General features: G+C 52.4%; 1 protein-coding gene across 2 annotated transcripts in view; it reads left to right on the top strand.

Annotated features, from left to right (window-relative positions):
• The window catches only part of PWWP2B (PWWP domain containing 2B), a 67,594-nt gene that overhangs the window by 17,254 nt on the left and 36,861 nt on the right, over positions 1–13,479 (top strand). The window contains exon 3 of one of the 2 annotated variants that reach the window (XM_075504303.1): positions 4,649–5,186. The exons of the other annotated variant lie outside the window; for it this stretch is intronic. The gene's annotated coding sequence lies outside the window, so the exon portion shown is untranslated. Of the gene's footprint in view, positions 1–4,648; positions 5,187–13,479 lie in introns of those variants that run through there. 2 annotated transcript variants of the gene reach the window in all.

Below are 13,479 nucleotides of genomic sequence, written 5' to 3'. Positions count from 1 at the left end.
CCTGCACCCCAAATCTCCAGCTCTTCAGTCAGTAGGAGAGCGCTCTCTCGCTTCTCCTGGTGCCGACTCTGCCCCGGAGCAGGAGCAGCGTGGGATCCTGCTGCGTGCACCGGCAGCAACGTCCATCTGGCACACGAGGGTGCGGGCTGTGTCTCCCGCCCGTCCTGAGGCCGCCGGGCTGGCCCCGGTGCCCGCGGGCAGCAGAAGGCTCTTTGTGCTCCCATCCCTACGGACGCGGCATGGAGCGAAGGTTCACGTGTGGCTCCTCTGCCTGCGCAAGCAAACGTGACTCATCTCGCCCTAGCAGGAGGGTCACAAATGCTCTCGGCATCTTGTGCCTGAGCCTTTCCCACATGAACTCTGTCAGCTGCCCTGCATTAGTTGTATAATCATCTCTTGGTCACTGGGTACGCATGTCTCTCTGGAAGGGAGGAGCTGGGCATATTTTCAATGAAGGCTTTTTGTCATTAGGTTGATTAATTTCTGAAGGAGTGAATGCTTTTAACTGATGTACCAGTTCCTGTTTAATCTGCATTAGAGTCTTGCTATTGTAGGATCAGACAGACTTGTTTTCTTTATAAAGCATATTTCCTGTGTGCTCTCTGCAGTTGAAGAAATTAATTGTAGCAAAATTACTAGTTTAACTTCCCTTATGAATGATGACTTGCTGTATTTTGATTCAAGCCAATGACTTGAGCCTTTTCTTCATGCAGAAAGCAACCCCTTCTAAAAGCAGAAAACTCTCGAACCCGATGATACGGAATTTTTCATAGAGCTGCTCAGATGATAGAGTTTAGTATCGGAGAACATAGCTGCCAGCCTGCCCAAGTCAGCTGGATCCTGATGCCGTGGGAGTCAGAGACGGTTCCAAAACGCCGTCCGGTGGGTCAGGGACGGGGGTTCCGGCTGCCATCCAGTAACCCCCACCCGCCCCAGCCCTCCTCCTGCAGGAGGAAAGCAGGGGAAGGAAGGACTTTCCCGGACCGCTGCCAGCAGCAGCCTCTCTGCCCTTCCCCTCGCCTTCTGCTGGCGACTCAGGCTGTTAAGCAGGTACTGTCCTGAGAAAGGGAGCCCTGCTGGAGCCAGTCGGCTGCCTGTCAGAGGTCCTCTGGGTCCCCTGGCCCCGTCCCTCCTCCTCAGGGCTGCGGGAAGATACGACCATTTGATCCTCCTGAGCTTGAGCCAGGGCTGCCTCGCTGCCCTCGCTGCCTCGCTGCCCCAAGGGGAGATGTCTGGAGGAAGACTGATTTGGCGATGCTCAATTACAGCCTGCTGTTAATTGCGTTATGATTAGAAAATATTCCTCAAAATAAGCTGCTTGGGTGGGGAAAATGAGCAGGCGTCTTGCTGCCGTCGCTACCCAACCTGCCAGGACGTGCGGGGTGACCAGGGCTTGTGCCGTTTTCGGGGCTGCGACAGGAGAGGGTTTCAGTGCCGCAGTGCTCTGGGGGTTTTCAGAGAAACCATCTGAAGGAGATGGGTTCCTGGCTCCGGCACGCGTGCGTGTCTCTTGCTCTTCACCTGGAGCCGGTCTGTGAGTGTCTGCCGGTGGCGGCAGCCCTGGACGTGCGGCAGCGCACCGGTGCACGCAGGGAGCCCTTCGGTGCTGCACCTGGTACTCTCACGAGGGCGCGGGGCCCGGGGCGCTCCCCGTGCCGCGGAGGGGTGCTAGGGGCGTCCTGCGCTCGCCTCCCCTGAAGGGTCAAGGAGCGGGTGCCCGAGCGGGGCTGCAGCAGAGCTGGCGCGAGCAGGGTCCCCACGCATCGACACGCTCGGGTGCGGTCATTGCGGAAGATAAATCAGCTTTCTGCTCTCTGCTGCAGCTGTTAAATCTGAATTTGTGAATGGCTTTATTTGATCCAAAACTTCATTTTTTATTTGTGAATAAGCACTTGGCTTCAGGAGAGCTTTCTTGGTTTTCCTTTTGACATAGAGCATAGCACACAGGCTGCAGATCATGCCATCGTCCTGAGTCAGTCGGTCTGTTACGTATTCGTTACTCATACGTGCATCGAGGCTACAGCAATGTCCAGAATGTAGTGTTTAAGCTGCTGCTCCACCTTGAAGATTTTTTTTTTCCCAACAGAAATCTCTGGAGTTTTCCAGTGACAAAGTGAGAGCGTATGAGTGACTGTCGCTGTGTTGCTCCTCTTGAACACGTTGAAAACCCCTGGGTCTGCTCAGGCTGCTTAAAACAGACACCTGAGCTCCATAGGAGGTGGCCTGTGCCCCCTTGCCGAGCCTGGGCTGCGGAGCTCTGTGTTTCCAGGCCGGGGCCAAGCGCCCGTCCGTCCATCCGCCCGCAGGCACGCAGAGCCGAGCAGGGGGGTGAGGTTTCAACGTTTCGAGACGTGGAGCATCAGCTGTTTTAAAGCAGTTTGCCATTTTGCCAGTAGCACCGACTTCCTGCTCCCAGAGGAGAGAATCCCCGATCTTTGCCCCCAGGTAGTCTCCGCAAGCAGCCGCAGTTCGGCCTCGTCCCCCTCCCCGGGAAGGGGCAGCGTCTGCCCTCATCCCCTGGGCAGAAGCCTTCGCTGGGAGCTTGCTTGGCATCACGCTTCTGTTGTGATGCTTCCTTCCTCCAAGCGTGAAAATCGCAAAGTATTCTTTGCCGGCCTGAGGGCTTGCTGTTTCCTCCTCAACAAGGAAATGCATTTTTTCCTGTTTAGAGCAAATATTCTCAATCTGTAATCTGTCTCTGAAGGGTCAGCTTTTTGCAAAAACTGTTTGAGGGATGTTCTGCCGAGTCCATGGACCTCACTAAGGCTTTGCTAGGCGTAAGATAATAAGCCTGCAAATGAGCTTGTTGTGTGCTCTTGAAAATCTCGCCTCTCATCAGAAGGCAAATGACTAGATTCTCCTGCAAGATTAAGTATAAATTTATACGCTGTTGACTATAGGTAATAGAGCCTTGTTGTGAGACATCCCAGTTTCTCAGGAGCGGGATGATTCTGCTAAATACCAAAGGAGTTTGTGAAACCTGATTGCAGTCCTTCTCTGGAATGCAGGTTTTAGGGCAAATGTTCACAGTGTATTGAATCAGCTCTTTGAAGTCTCAATTGTATGGGCAATACTGAAGATCATTCTGGATGCTGAGTCTGGGAAAATCAGTGTCGCTTTTGGTTCCATGCCCGCAGAAGAGGTGCTGCTGCGTTTTCAGCAGCGTTGGAAATGTGATCATCTTCCTGTGTTTGGTGTTGGCATTCTTGGTTTATTGTGCTCTGTACTTGTAAGTCACAAACCTCAACTGTGAGGCGTTTTTAAAGGTCTTTGTTCTTTTGCTTCATAGCGTTAATCCTGTTTGTCAGGAACACAGATTTGAGCCTGTGTCCCCTGTGGTTCTGATTCGACCACGTTACTTGATTTGGCACGGATGTGTGTTAGGGCTGGTCAGACTTTTGAACTGGCTCAAACTGAATTGCGTTTGAAGTGTGGTGCAGTGATGCTTTTGCAGTTGAAAAGTGTAAGTGTAGATCTCCTTGCCATTTTTTCATTCAGTTCTGTACACTGCATTGTTTCACGTGTCTTCTGGCTTCTTCACTTGATCTTGAAGACAAGTGGATCCTCCCTTTGAACTCTTTCAAGGCTTCCACTCCGTAACCTGACTTACAGGGCCAGTGCAAGTACCTCTTACAGGCAGGGCTGCAGATGAGGACTTCTCTCTTTTGTAGTTGTTTGTTCTGACAGGCACATCCCTCTCCAGTAGATGTATCTTTCCAAGCCTGTCATCTGCCCTTAGTTTAGTGGCTGGTGTCTGGCAAGAAGGCCAGATGACAGCAGTGTAACGCATCAAGCGTGGGCAGCTTCATTCCCTTTTGGTAGCTGTGATTTGGAGTGCCTGGTTTTGCACTTCTGCATTCCGAACAAGCATCTTGCATGCTCTTGCTGCCTGAAGGCCGGTCAGTCGTGGTCTGGTGCGCTCGGATACAGCCATCTTCAGACGGCTGCGTGGGAGGGGAGCAGTGCGTGGTCCTTCGAGAGACGCCGGCCGTCCCAAGGGCCCCGCAGTGCTGCCACGGCACGCGCTTGCTTCTGCAGCCTGACACGGGCAGCGGTCCGGATGGGAAGGGGAGCCGGTGGCGGGTGGGCTGTCGAGGGGAAGCGGGGTGTCTTTTAGCTCTGGAGGCAGCGTGAGGAGGTGGCGTGGCTGCTCTGCCTCTTCATTAACGCGCCATGGGAGCACTGCGGCAGCGGTCGGTGTCTTGAGCAGTTGCAGGTACTTAGAAAAGCTTCTGTACGGCTTGCTCTCAAGGGGAAAATAATCCTATTTTATAGATTGTGTTTGAAAAGTGGAGGCAGATGTTCTTCACGTGGCGCGCTCTGTAGGGACTCGTGGCAGATTAACCTACAGTAACCCACCCTGAACGGGGACTTAAAAGTCTTTAAGCCAGAGCCTGAAGATTTATTATCGTCACTGAAATCCATATCATGTCTGCCTTGGCAAAAATTCCCGCTCTTACTTTGGGTTTGTTAACTTGACGAGTTTCTTCCAAAGCTGTAGCTGCTGCCGGTTTTGCCTGCCGGGCCAGCTGGGAGCAGGAGAATTCCTGGCTATATTTAGAGGAAACCCGGAGCGTGTGCCTCGCCGCTAATGCCCGTCCGTTCCGTGCTGCCTGCAGTAACCTCTCCCTCTTTCACTTTCTTCAAGGTAACAGAAGATAAGAGCACAGCTGTTCTCCTAGAGGGTCACGAAGCCTGTAAACACCCTGACGTGCTCCCCAGGAGAATCTGGAGGTTGCCGTGCACATGGCAGGAGGACGGGCTTGCTTGTCAGATTGCACTGCTTTTCATCTGGGACAGGTGACAGGCACCGGGACTTGGAGTTAGGTGGCTCTTCTGGTGTGAGGCTGGCAGGAAAGTCTTAAGGATATCTTACCCTAGAATGAGAATTTGACAAGTCGCACGGCAGTGAACTAGGAGAACAGCAAAAACCACAACTTGGAATGTATTTATTACTTAAAAGTTAGCTATTCTTGATAAAATCCCCAAAATTATTGCTGCTGCTTATTTTACTTACAGATTTCACACACTTGTTAATTTTAAAGCTACCAAACTTTTACTCAATACTGTACTCTGAGAAATGTAATTGGAGCAGGACATGCAATAGAATGGAATCATTGTAGTGTCTTAAGTACAATGGACTCACTTTTGTGTCTATTAAAACTTGGAAAATGTGCAACACTTAACTATGTGGCTGTCATTGCATATGTTAAAGCTTTTTCATGTCGTTTACTGCAGAGCTGAGAGAATCAATGTTTTCAGGCGCGTGAACAAGCAGTCACCTGGTAACTCGGAAGGGTTTGTGTCCTAAGCGTGTGCTTTCTTAAGTCACCTGAAACAGCAGGCAGCACAGCCTTGGCTTGCTCATGCTGCCTGCGTGGAGGTGGTGGTCAGCCTAATGGCTCCGACTGGAGAGCGAATTAGCGTTTTGAACTAACTTTTGTGTTCACACCTAGGCAACGAGTGTAATGTAAGGCCCCTTGAACGCATGTTGTTGGATAGAACGGATCTTCATCCTTACACATGACCAGAAATGATTAGCAGTCTTCAAAAAACAGAAAACAAACAGCCTACAGCTTTTGTACCACATTTAGAGTACAAATGGTTTACAAACTAAAGTGACCTGTGGACAAGCTTTTGAAACTGTAACGGTCAATTTTTTTGGTTTTGCATTAGTCTAGCTTTCCCTTGGATTCTCTTGGTCTAGAAACATTAATTTGTGGTAACCTGTTGCTTCTGATGCTGGAGAAAACAGTTCAGAGTTGTCCCTGCTAGGTAAAATGTTGTCTGCATGTAGAAGATTGCCTTCGAGCTACAGGATCGTCGCACAGATTCTGCTTCCTGTTGTTCTTAATCTGTTGCAGCAAATACTGTGATGAACTATTGTCGAATTAGAAGAACGAGCGGAGCGGAAAACATACAAGCTCGTGTCTTGCTGGTTCACGCTGGTTCATATTGTGGTCTTTTGAACGTCAGCAAGAGAGGTCAGAGCTTCCCTTTTCTGTTTAACAACAACAGAGTTTAACAAGAAGAGTTCAACACCAAAAAACCCCTTCTGCTGAGTCTCAGTAAGAGCGTACAAAAGTCAAATATGTTTCCCTTAAAGCAGTTGGAAGACTGTGGTATAAAACACGCAGACTAAAAAGCGGTGCTGAAATAGGACATCTGTCTCCCAAGACCGATTTTGGCCACCTCTGCAAACAAATCAATAAGCTTCCTGTTTTCCAAAAATAAGTGTAAAAAGGACAGCAGTATATGGCGAAGGAATGTGTTCCTGCACCTTGTGTAAAGCCTTTATGAAGCAGCTGTTTACCTGGGCATCTGCTTTGCCCATCTCCAAAGCAGACTGCTTGGCTGGCAAAGATGCTCTTGTGCAGTGAGCACTCCCACTCATGGAGAAAACAGGTCTACCTTTCTTAGCCCCTGTCTGTCCGTCTTCAGGAGTTTCTTTGTGGGTTTTTTCTAGCATCTTCTCGAGCTAGGCCTAAGGTTAGCTGATGGCTATGTGAGGTAGTTTTTGTGTTTTCTGCTCACACAGTTCTTTATTGTACAAAATCCCTGCCAAAAAGTGTTGCCAAGCTTTTTGGCTGCAGCTTTACAGCAGTTAGCTGAAGGGAGTTACAAGCAGCCTTCTGTTCATTTAAAAAAATAAAATTGAAAAAAACCGCGAACCAAAAATAACCAAGCCCCCACTCCCCCACGCCCTCAGGAAAAGCGCTTGTCTGCTTCCATCTTTGGTGCAGGGCTGCTCCTGCCTGCGCGTGGAAAGGCTGCTCCGTGGCTGAAGGAGATGCCAAGAACAGGTGAGTCCTGGCCGCTTTCCTGCGAAGGCTAGCGGATGCCACTCCAGTCCCGGGAACAGGCAGAAACATCCTTCAGACCAGGCGATCAGTCTCTGCTGGGTGTGAGAGAATGACCATGCCTCGCGCTTGGGGCCACTGATTTTCTCTAGGCTGGGGACATGAACCAGATCGGGAAGGTAAGCTCAAGTCCAGCGCCCATCCTCTAACGCTGGATGTGGTCCCCAGGATGGAGTTGTTTAAGAGGGGATGTCCGAGAGATTTCTCCCCTGATAACTTGGCTCTGCAGTAAAGCCCCTGGTGCACACGAACACGCTCTGCCAGATGTTTAACCGTACAGTGGAAACCTCTCTGCCTTCTGCTTCTGCCTCGATAGTCGCTGTCACCTCCTGCCCTCAGAGCAGTGGTTGTGCTCCGCAGTGCAGACGGAGGAGTACCTGGTATCCCTGCAAGAAACCTTCCTGGCCTTCCCGTGCAGGTTGTGTCCTGCTAGTCCCCTGTCACCAGGGCGAAGCTTCGGCTGTCCTTACACCTGGATGTGTGACATTCCTGACATTGCTGGGCCCTTTAGAAAGCAAACAATGAGGTTTTACTGCCTGAGACTCCTTGCCAAGCAGAGGTGAAGGGGAAAATGTCAGTGTTACACCCTTGCCAGGTCCTGTGTCGGCAGTCGGAAGGTTAGAAGAACCGCTTTGCTGCCGTTTTCTGCCGGGAGGGCTGGGGGGGACCCTCCTCCAAAGAGGACTGGAAGGTTGCATGTGCTGGGACTTTTTTCTGTCTTTCTCCCTTGTGATGCCAGGTGGCCTGACACGCCTGTGTCTGTTAACACCAGCTTAAAGAACGAAGCAGACGAGTGGAATTTAAGCACTGCAGGTGAGTCACCGGATTTTTTGCCACTTTACTAGGAACCGCTACAGAGAGTTTCAGTAAAAACACGGTAACAGAGAAAATAGAGCTTAGGAGGCACGTGAGTGGATTGGAGACCGGGGTCCTTCTCTGAGTCAGCGGCTTAGTGCCAGAGGTGGGTTTAGACACCAGCCTTCAACAGCATCCCAACAAACAGCACCCCTTTGGATCTGCATGTGGGAGCTGAAGGAGCTGGCTCACTTCACCTCGGTGAAAAGAGGATTCTTTGGTTTTGGCAAGGCTTAAAGCAAAAATCTTGTAGCAAATTGCTTTTTTTGCCTCGGCCATTATGCAGCTAAATGAAAGTAATTTCTCAGCAAATGCAAAAGCATAAACCAAGAGCACAGTGATGTTTCATTTCTTAACTGATTTTAAAAAGCTAATGCAGAAGTTTCTAAATGTCATTTTTAATAATGTGATGTTTGAATGGCTTATTTTAGTCTTTTATTCTGTCAGAGGAAAGGCTCCGTTGGGTTAAAACCTAAATGGCAATGTTCAGCAGTAGTGTGTTCTCTGTGATAGGTTCTGTGCTGCCCACTGAACGTCGTTAACAGATTCCTATGTGCTGTGAAATTTCACTTTTCGTTCCATCTTTAAGGTTTCCCTCCTTATACTTTTAAGACTTGTGCATGGCTTTAGGAAACGGTGGGCCTTTTTCAATCCATTTCAATTCTTGTTACACTACAGACTTCTTATAGCCTCCGCTGCTCCGCACTGTGGTTTTGGAGGTTTCCTCCTGAACCCTACAGCTGTGCTTCAGCTCGCACAGCTGATTTCCTAAATGCAAGCCCTGCAGAATCTGAGTATGGCTTTCAGTGGCGGGGGGGTCAGTGTTTTATTCTGACTTTATTCAAACCCATACTAAACCTATCAGTATTTTTTGTAATAAGGCATTTTGCTAATATTATGAATCTATAGATTAAATTTTGTGTGCATAATCCACGTTCCTTTTACTTGGCCTCATGTCTGACGTGCCTGGAGCCGGTTTTCAGTCCCAGAAGCTCCCCAGCGCCCCGGCCCCCAGCCCCCGCTGGCACTCGTACCCTCCGGGGGAAACTATTTTCTGCAGCTGGAGAGTGAGCCTGGTTATTTCTGTTCAAAACCACGATTTCTTACCAAATTTTTGTATCCTATCTTTCCTGACTTACTACATTTATTAAAAGCAGCCAGCTGTGTAGGCAGCCTAACCTCCTCGTTTCTGTGCTGTGCGGGCTGCGGGCTGACTCAGAGGAGCTGTCGTGAGGGCTGGTGACAGCGCTACCACGCCCATTGGGGAACCCGGCGACAGTTTAGCAAGTGCTGGTTTCCCTCGGGGCCGGGGGCCGGCCGGCACCGGCGAGAGGGCGAGCAGGGAGCCGCAGTCGCCGCCCGGCCGGTGTGTTCACCACCGTGGTTGCCCTAGCCCCGTCGCGGGGTCGGGGCGGGTGCCCCTGCGCCGGGCGTCCTGTGAGGAGCACCGCGTAGACGGAGGTGACCCGGCCGTGCTCGGCAGCGGCAGCCGTGCGTGCGTGGCGTGCTGCCCCAAGGGCAGGGTCCCTCGCAGGCTGGGTTAGCTGAGGGGAAGGATATTGTGCTGAGCTGATGTTGGAATTGTGGCATTTAACGATGCGCTATTTAAATAACCTTTTGTTCTGTGCTAATAAAGCCATCCGAGTGACTTGCAGAATAAAAAACCACACGGTTTTGATTCCATCAGCGATCCTAAGGCGTAGATGAGATTTCTACCGGTTGCTTTATTGTGGCTCATGGGTAGCGTACTGCCCGTTTCACGCCGATAAGGGCTAGCAGAGCCGCCGGAGCCGTTGTACCAGCTGCCCTGGCAGCGTCTCCAGCAGAGCGGCTTGGCCTGGGCTGAGCGGTGGGGAAGGCTGCTCCCGCGGCGCCGTGCCGTGCCGGCGGACGGCGGGAGCGGGGCCACGGACGCTCCGGGTTCCGCTTTTCCCGGGTGCGCGGGGATGTCGCTGGGCGGCGGGGCTGCCCTCCCGGCCCAGACTCGCCTCGGGACCCTTGCTCTGCAGGTCCTGCCACGCTCGCTGCGGCCCCATATAAACACAAATCCCACTGAGCACTGGTGCCGGTACTGGCAATAGCAGGGATAAAGGGGACGAGCCTGGGATGATGGCGGCAAAACATCCCAGCACCTGCTTCTGTCTCAGTACCATCTGTGATGTTTTCCTAAAGCTTCTCCTTTTGTCTCTCCCAGTTTCACGCTCGTCTGTGCTCCGTTCTCCGTTCGGACGCTTCCCGGGTGTCCTCCCTCCTCCGCCGGGCTGTCGGACCGGGCAGGGGGAGCCGAGCTCTGCCGCGGGGCGCCCGGCCTGAGCTCCGGTCCGTGCGGGAGGGCCCAGCCCGAGCGCGGGCAGTGGGGTTGCCCGAGCTGGCAGGCATCACGGAGAACTGGACTCGGGCGCCTGGCTCTGCGGCGGGGCTCCAGCAAGCCTAATTAAAAGGGAAGCTTGCTTTAATCCAATCAAACGTCTGTCTTGTATGGAAAATATTTTCTTTCCCCTAAACTCAATTTTTTTTTTTTTTGAAGTGCATATTATAAAACACAAAGTTGGGCAAGTTGTTTTTAAGACTAATTTCTCAGAAAAAACACATAAATTGTAAGCTGTTTTTCATTAGACACCAAAACCTGAAGCATTTGGCTTTGGTAACCAAAGCCTAATGTGGCTTGAAACAGAATATAGTTGACATAGAAAATCTTCGGCACAGCTGAACTGAATACGAAGCAAACCCCCACCAACGGGCTTGGGGGGAGGAAGGGGGGGTGATTTTCTCTGTTGAAAATCCTCGGTGTCGGTGGGGTTACGCTAACGGTGCGTGAGGAGGAAGCGCTGGCCCCGAGGGGCGCACGGGGCCCAGTTATGGAGGAGGCGTGGGGCCCTGCCGTGCCGGGGGCTGGGGCTGCTGCTCGGGGCTCAGCCCCCCATCGCCGACCCCCCGTGCCGGGCTGCGGGTTCCCCACTGCCCAGCCTTGAGCGGGGAAATGACTGGGGCCAAATCCCCTGCAATGCAGCGTCTTTCCCGCACGCTGGTGCTGCCCGTTTGGTGGAGAGGGGAGAAACCGTTTTGAGGAACCATGCAGAGTTCGGCCCGGCGAGGCAGGGGAGCTAAGGACACGAAGGCACTGGTGCACCCTCAGCGGAGCTGGGCGGGCGGCTCTGGTCGGCGGTGAGGGAGGTGCAGCAGGCGCGGCCGCCGGCAGCAGCCTTGCCCGGCGCCCCGAGGGACGTGGCGCGCGCGGCCCCCACCGCGGCCACGGCTGGGATGGGACCCCGTTGTTGCCGGCAGACCCGGGGCGGGGACAGTAGCACCAGGTCACCGAGCCGCGCGATCGTGGCGGCAGGAAGGTGAAGGTGGTTCTGGTGCAGGTGGAGAAGCTCGGGCTGGACAGCAGCGGGGGCGCGTGGGGAGGAGAGCGGAGGGGCCGGGCAGGGGACGCCGGGGGTGGCAGGGGTCCCAGCCCTGCGCCCCACGCAAGGACATGGGGCCTGGGTCCGGAGCACGTGTCTACGCCGGGACTGAAATTTGGTCTTGTTTTGCGTCTTACTACTGGTGTGGGAGTGGGGATCCTTTCTGCTTTGATTCTGTTTATGACTTTTCCTCCACCCCATCATTTTGCTCAACAACGTCGTTTGCAGAAGCCTGTAATGATTCTGCATGGTTTTAATTTGCTTATGGGTGTGAGCTAATGAGTGGTTTGAAATCAGGCTTTGCTGGTTGGTGTGTTGTCACTGCGTGCTCCTGCTCGGCTGGACCCTCTCCCGCTCGGCACCGCGGCTTTGCCGCAGAAAGTCCCGGACGCAATCCTGCGCTATTGCAAGTGATCGGTGATGCAGTTAGTACAAGGGCACCATCGGCACAAATATCTGTATCAATGAGTTTTAAATAAGAATCCCCATGTTACCGTACCCTCTCCAAACCGTATTTATTTATAATTTCCACAGCTGAAGCTCTGTTGCTAAAGAAAAATTGAATTTTCCCAGCGGCGCGGAGGCTTGGCTGATGAGTCACTGCACTTCATTAGCTAATCTTAGATCTGCTGTGAATTACTCAGTCACTGCTGATACAAAGTGGGCTGCGAAAATGCTCGTTTTGAGTGGATAATTTTAGAATTTGGGTCTCTTCCCTGGCAGGGGAGGGTGCGAGCACGCGGGGGTTCAGAGCTGCTTGTGTAGGGGCGTGCCGCGCTCCCGAGCATATCTTAAAACATAACGACAAACTGAAGAGCCTGTGCTACCTTCTTCAGTTAAATCCATGTGTGAATTTCAGTTACGTGAAGATGCTTTTAAATTCAGGAATAACTCAGTGTAAGTAAGTATGTATTGCATTAGGTGGATTACGTAGTTGGGGTAACGGCCACGTGAGAGGGAGTTGGGGAGAATGGGGCTATATTAGCAACGTTAAGTGTTAAAGTCTCTAACGGGGGAGCACAAAAGTGGTTTTGGGGGAATTCAGTGGCTTTCAGCTTTTACTCTGCAGATGTTGTCGTGTTTTTCTGAAGTCCCTTAAAAGGTGACTGAGAAAGCGAGATCATATGTGTTCTCTGTGAAATGTCTATGTTTCCCCTGGAAAATGCGAAGGGATCGCGAGCCCAAAACACCCGAAAGGTCCCTGCCCAGGAACGCGTCCCCGCTGGGTCCCTGGCGCCGCGTTTCCATCGCCAGAGCTCCGGCAGCCGCGGGGCGATGCCCGCGGGCAGCTGCCGAAACGCAGGACCTCGTCTCTGCCCCCCGAGGAGCGCTCCGTGAAGGGCCCCGCCAGGCGCCGTGCCGCCGCGCGCGGCCACGGGACGCCGCGTTACGGGGGCCGCGCTGCCAACAGTCATCCCGTGTCGGACTGAAGAGCTGTTGACTCGGCATCCGTCTGCTTCTGAAGGAGAACGCAGACAATGTTCTTGAGGACTGTTGGAAAGTGGCCTGGCTACCAAGGAGGTTGCGCATTTACGTGGCTAATTTACAATCCGGAGTGCAAGGGGCACGAAGTTGTTTTGTGCGATGATTGCCGCTTTTAGCCATGGCCGTGTTGGTTGTTTCCTGGAAGCTGACTTTTCAACATAGTAACTTGTGATTTGGAGTTCCATGACACTAAACTGATTTGGGAATCATTTTGTTGGCTTCGTTTCCTCCGATATCAATAATTAAATAAGTACTGCACTTCCATTATTAACCTTTTTCTGCATTAAAATTGGACAATTACTGCTTTAATTCTTTCTTGTCTCTTGGCTGGTTTCTAACCTGAGTTGCTCAATAGGTTCACGTGCAGGACTTTGTAAGAAGATGTTGTTGCCATACAAACCGTGTCGGCAGGGCCCCCTTTAGCCGTGGTTTCGCCGATGTATCAGGGAGCTTCCCGGGTTTCCCCCCACGCCCCCTCCCCTGGAGCCCTGCCGGTTCCCGGCGCGTGCGCCCAGGGCAGCAGCAGCCCTGCCGTGCAGGGTGACGGCCCCGTCCCGCACCCACGGGTGTCTCGGGGGGGACGAGGGCCACCGGCGCTGTGCCACAGCACGGGGTCTCCTCCCCGTGGGAGCTTTTTGGGCAGTGGGAGGCATTTCCCAGGAGAGCAGAGGCGTTCCTGTTAGTATAATGCTTTTTATCTTTCTTTTTATTATGGCTTGCGTGTGCATCAAAAATTGTATCAGCAGTTTCCCAAGCGGCAGTTTCCACTGTGGCTTGAACTAATGAAGTTTATTGTAATATGCAGGTAATTTTTTCTTCCTGGAGCTAGACGTTGTCAGCTGCTAATAAATGCTGCCTGGCTCAGCCCCGGT

Source organism: Mycteria americana, chromosome 6, assembly GCF_035582795.1.
Source record: "Mycteria americana isolate JAX WOST 10 ecotype Jacksonville Zoo and Gardens chromosome 6, USCA_MyAme_1.0, whole genome shotgun sequence".
In the NCBI taxonomy this organism is placed as follows: domain Eukaryota; kingdom Metazoa; phylum Chordata; class Aves; order Ciconiiformes; family Ciconiidae; genus Mycteria; species Mycteria americana.
Note: the sequence above shows the minus strand (reverse complement) of the source record. Positions and strands in the feature narration are given on the sequence as shown.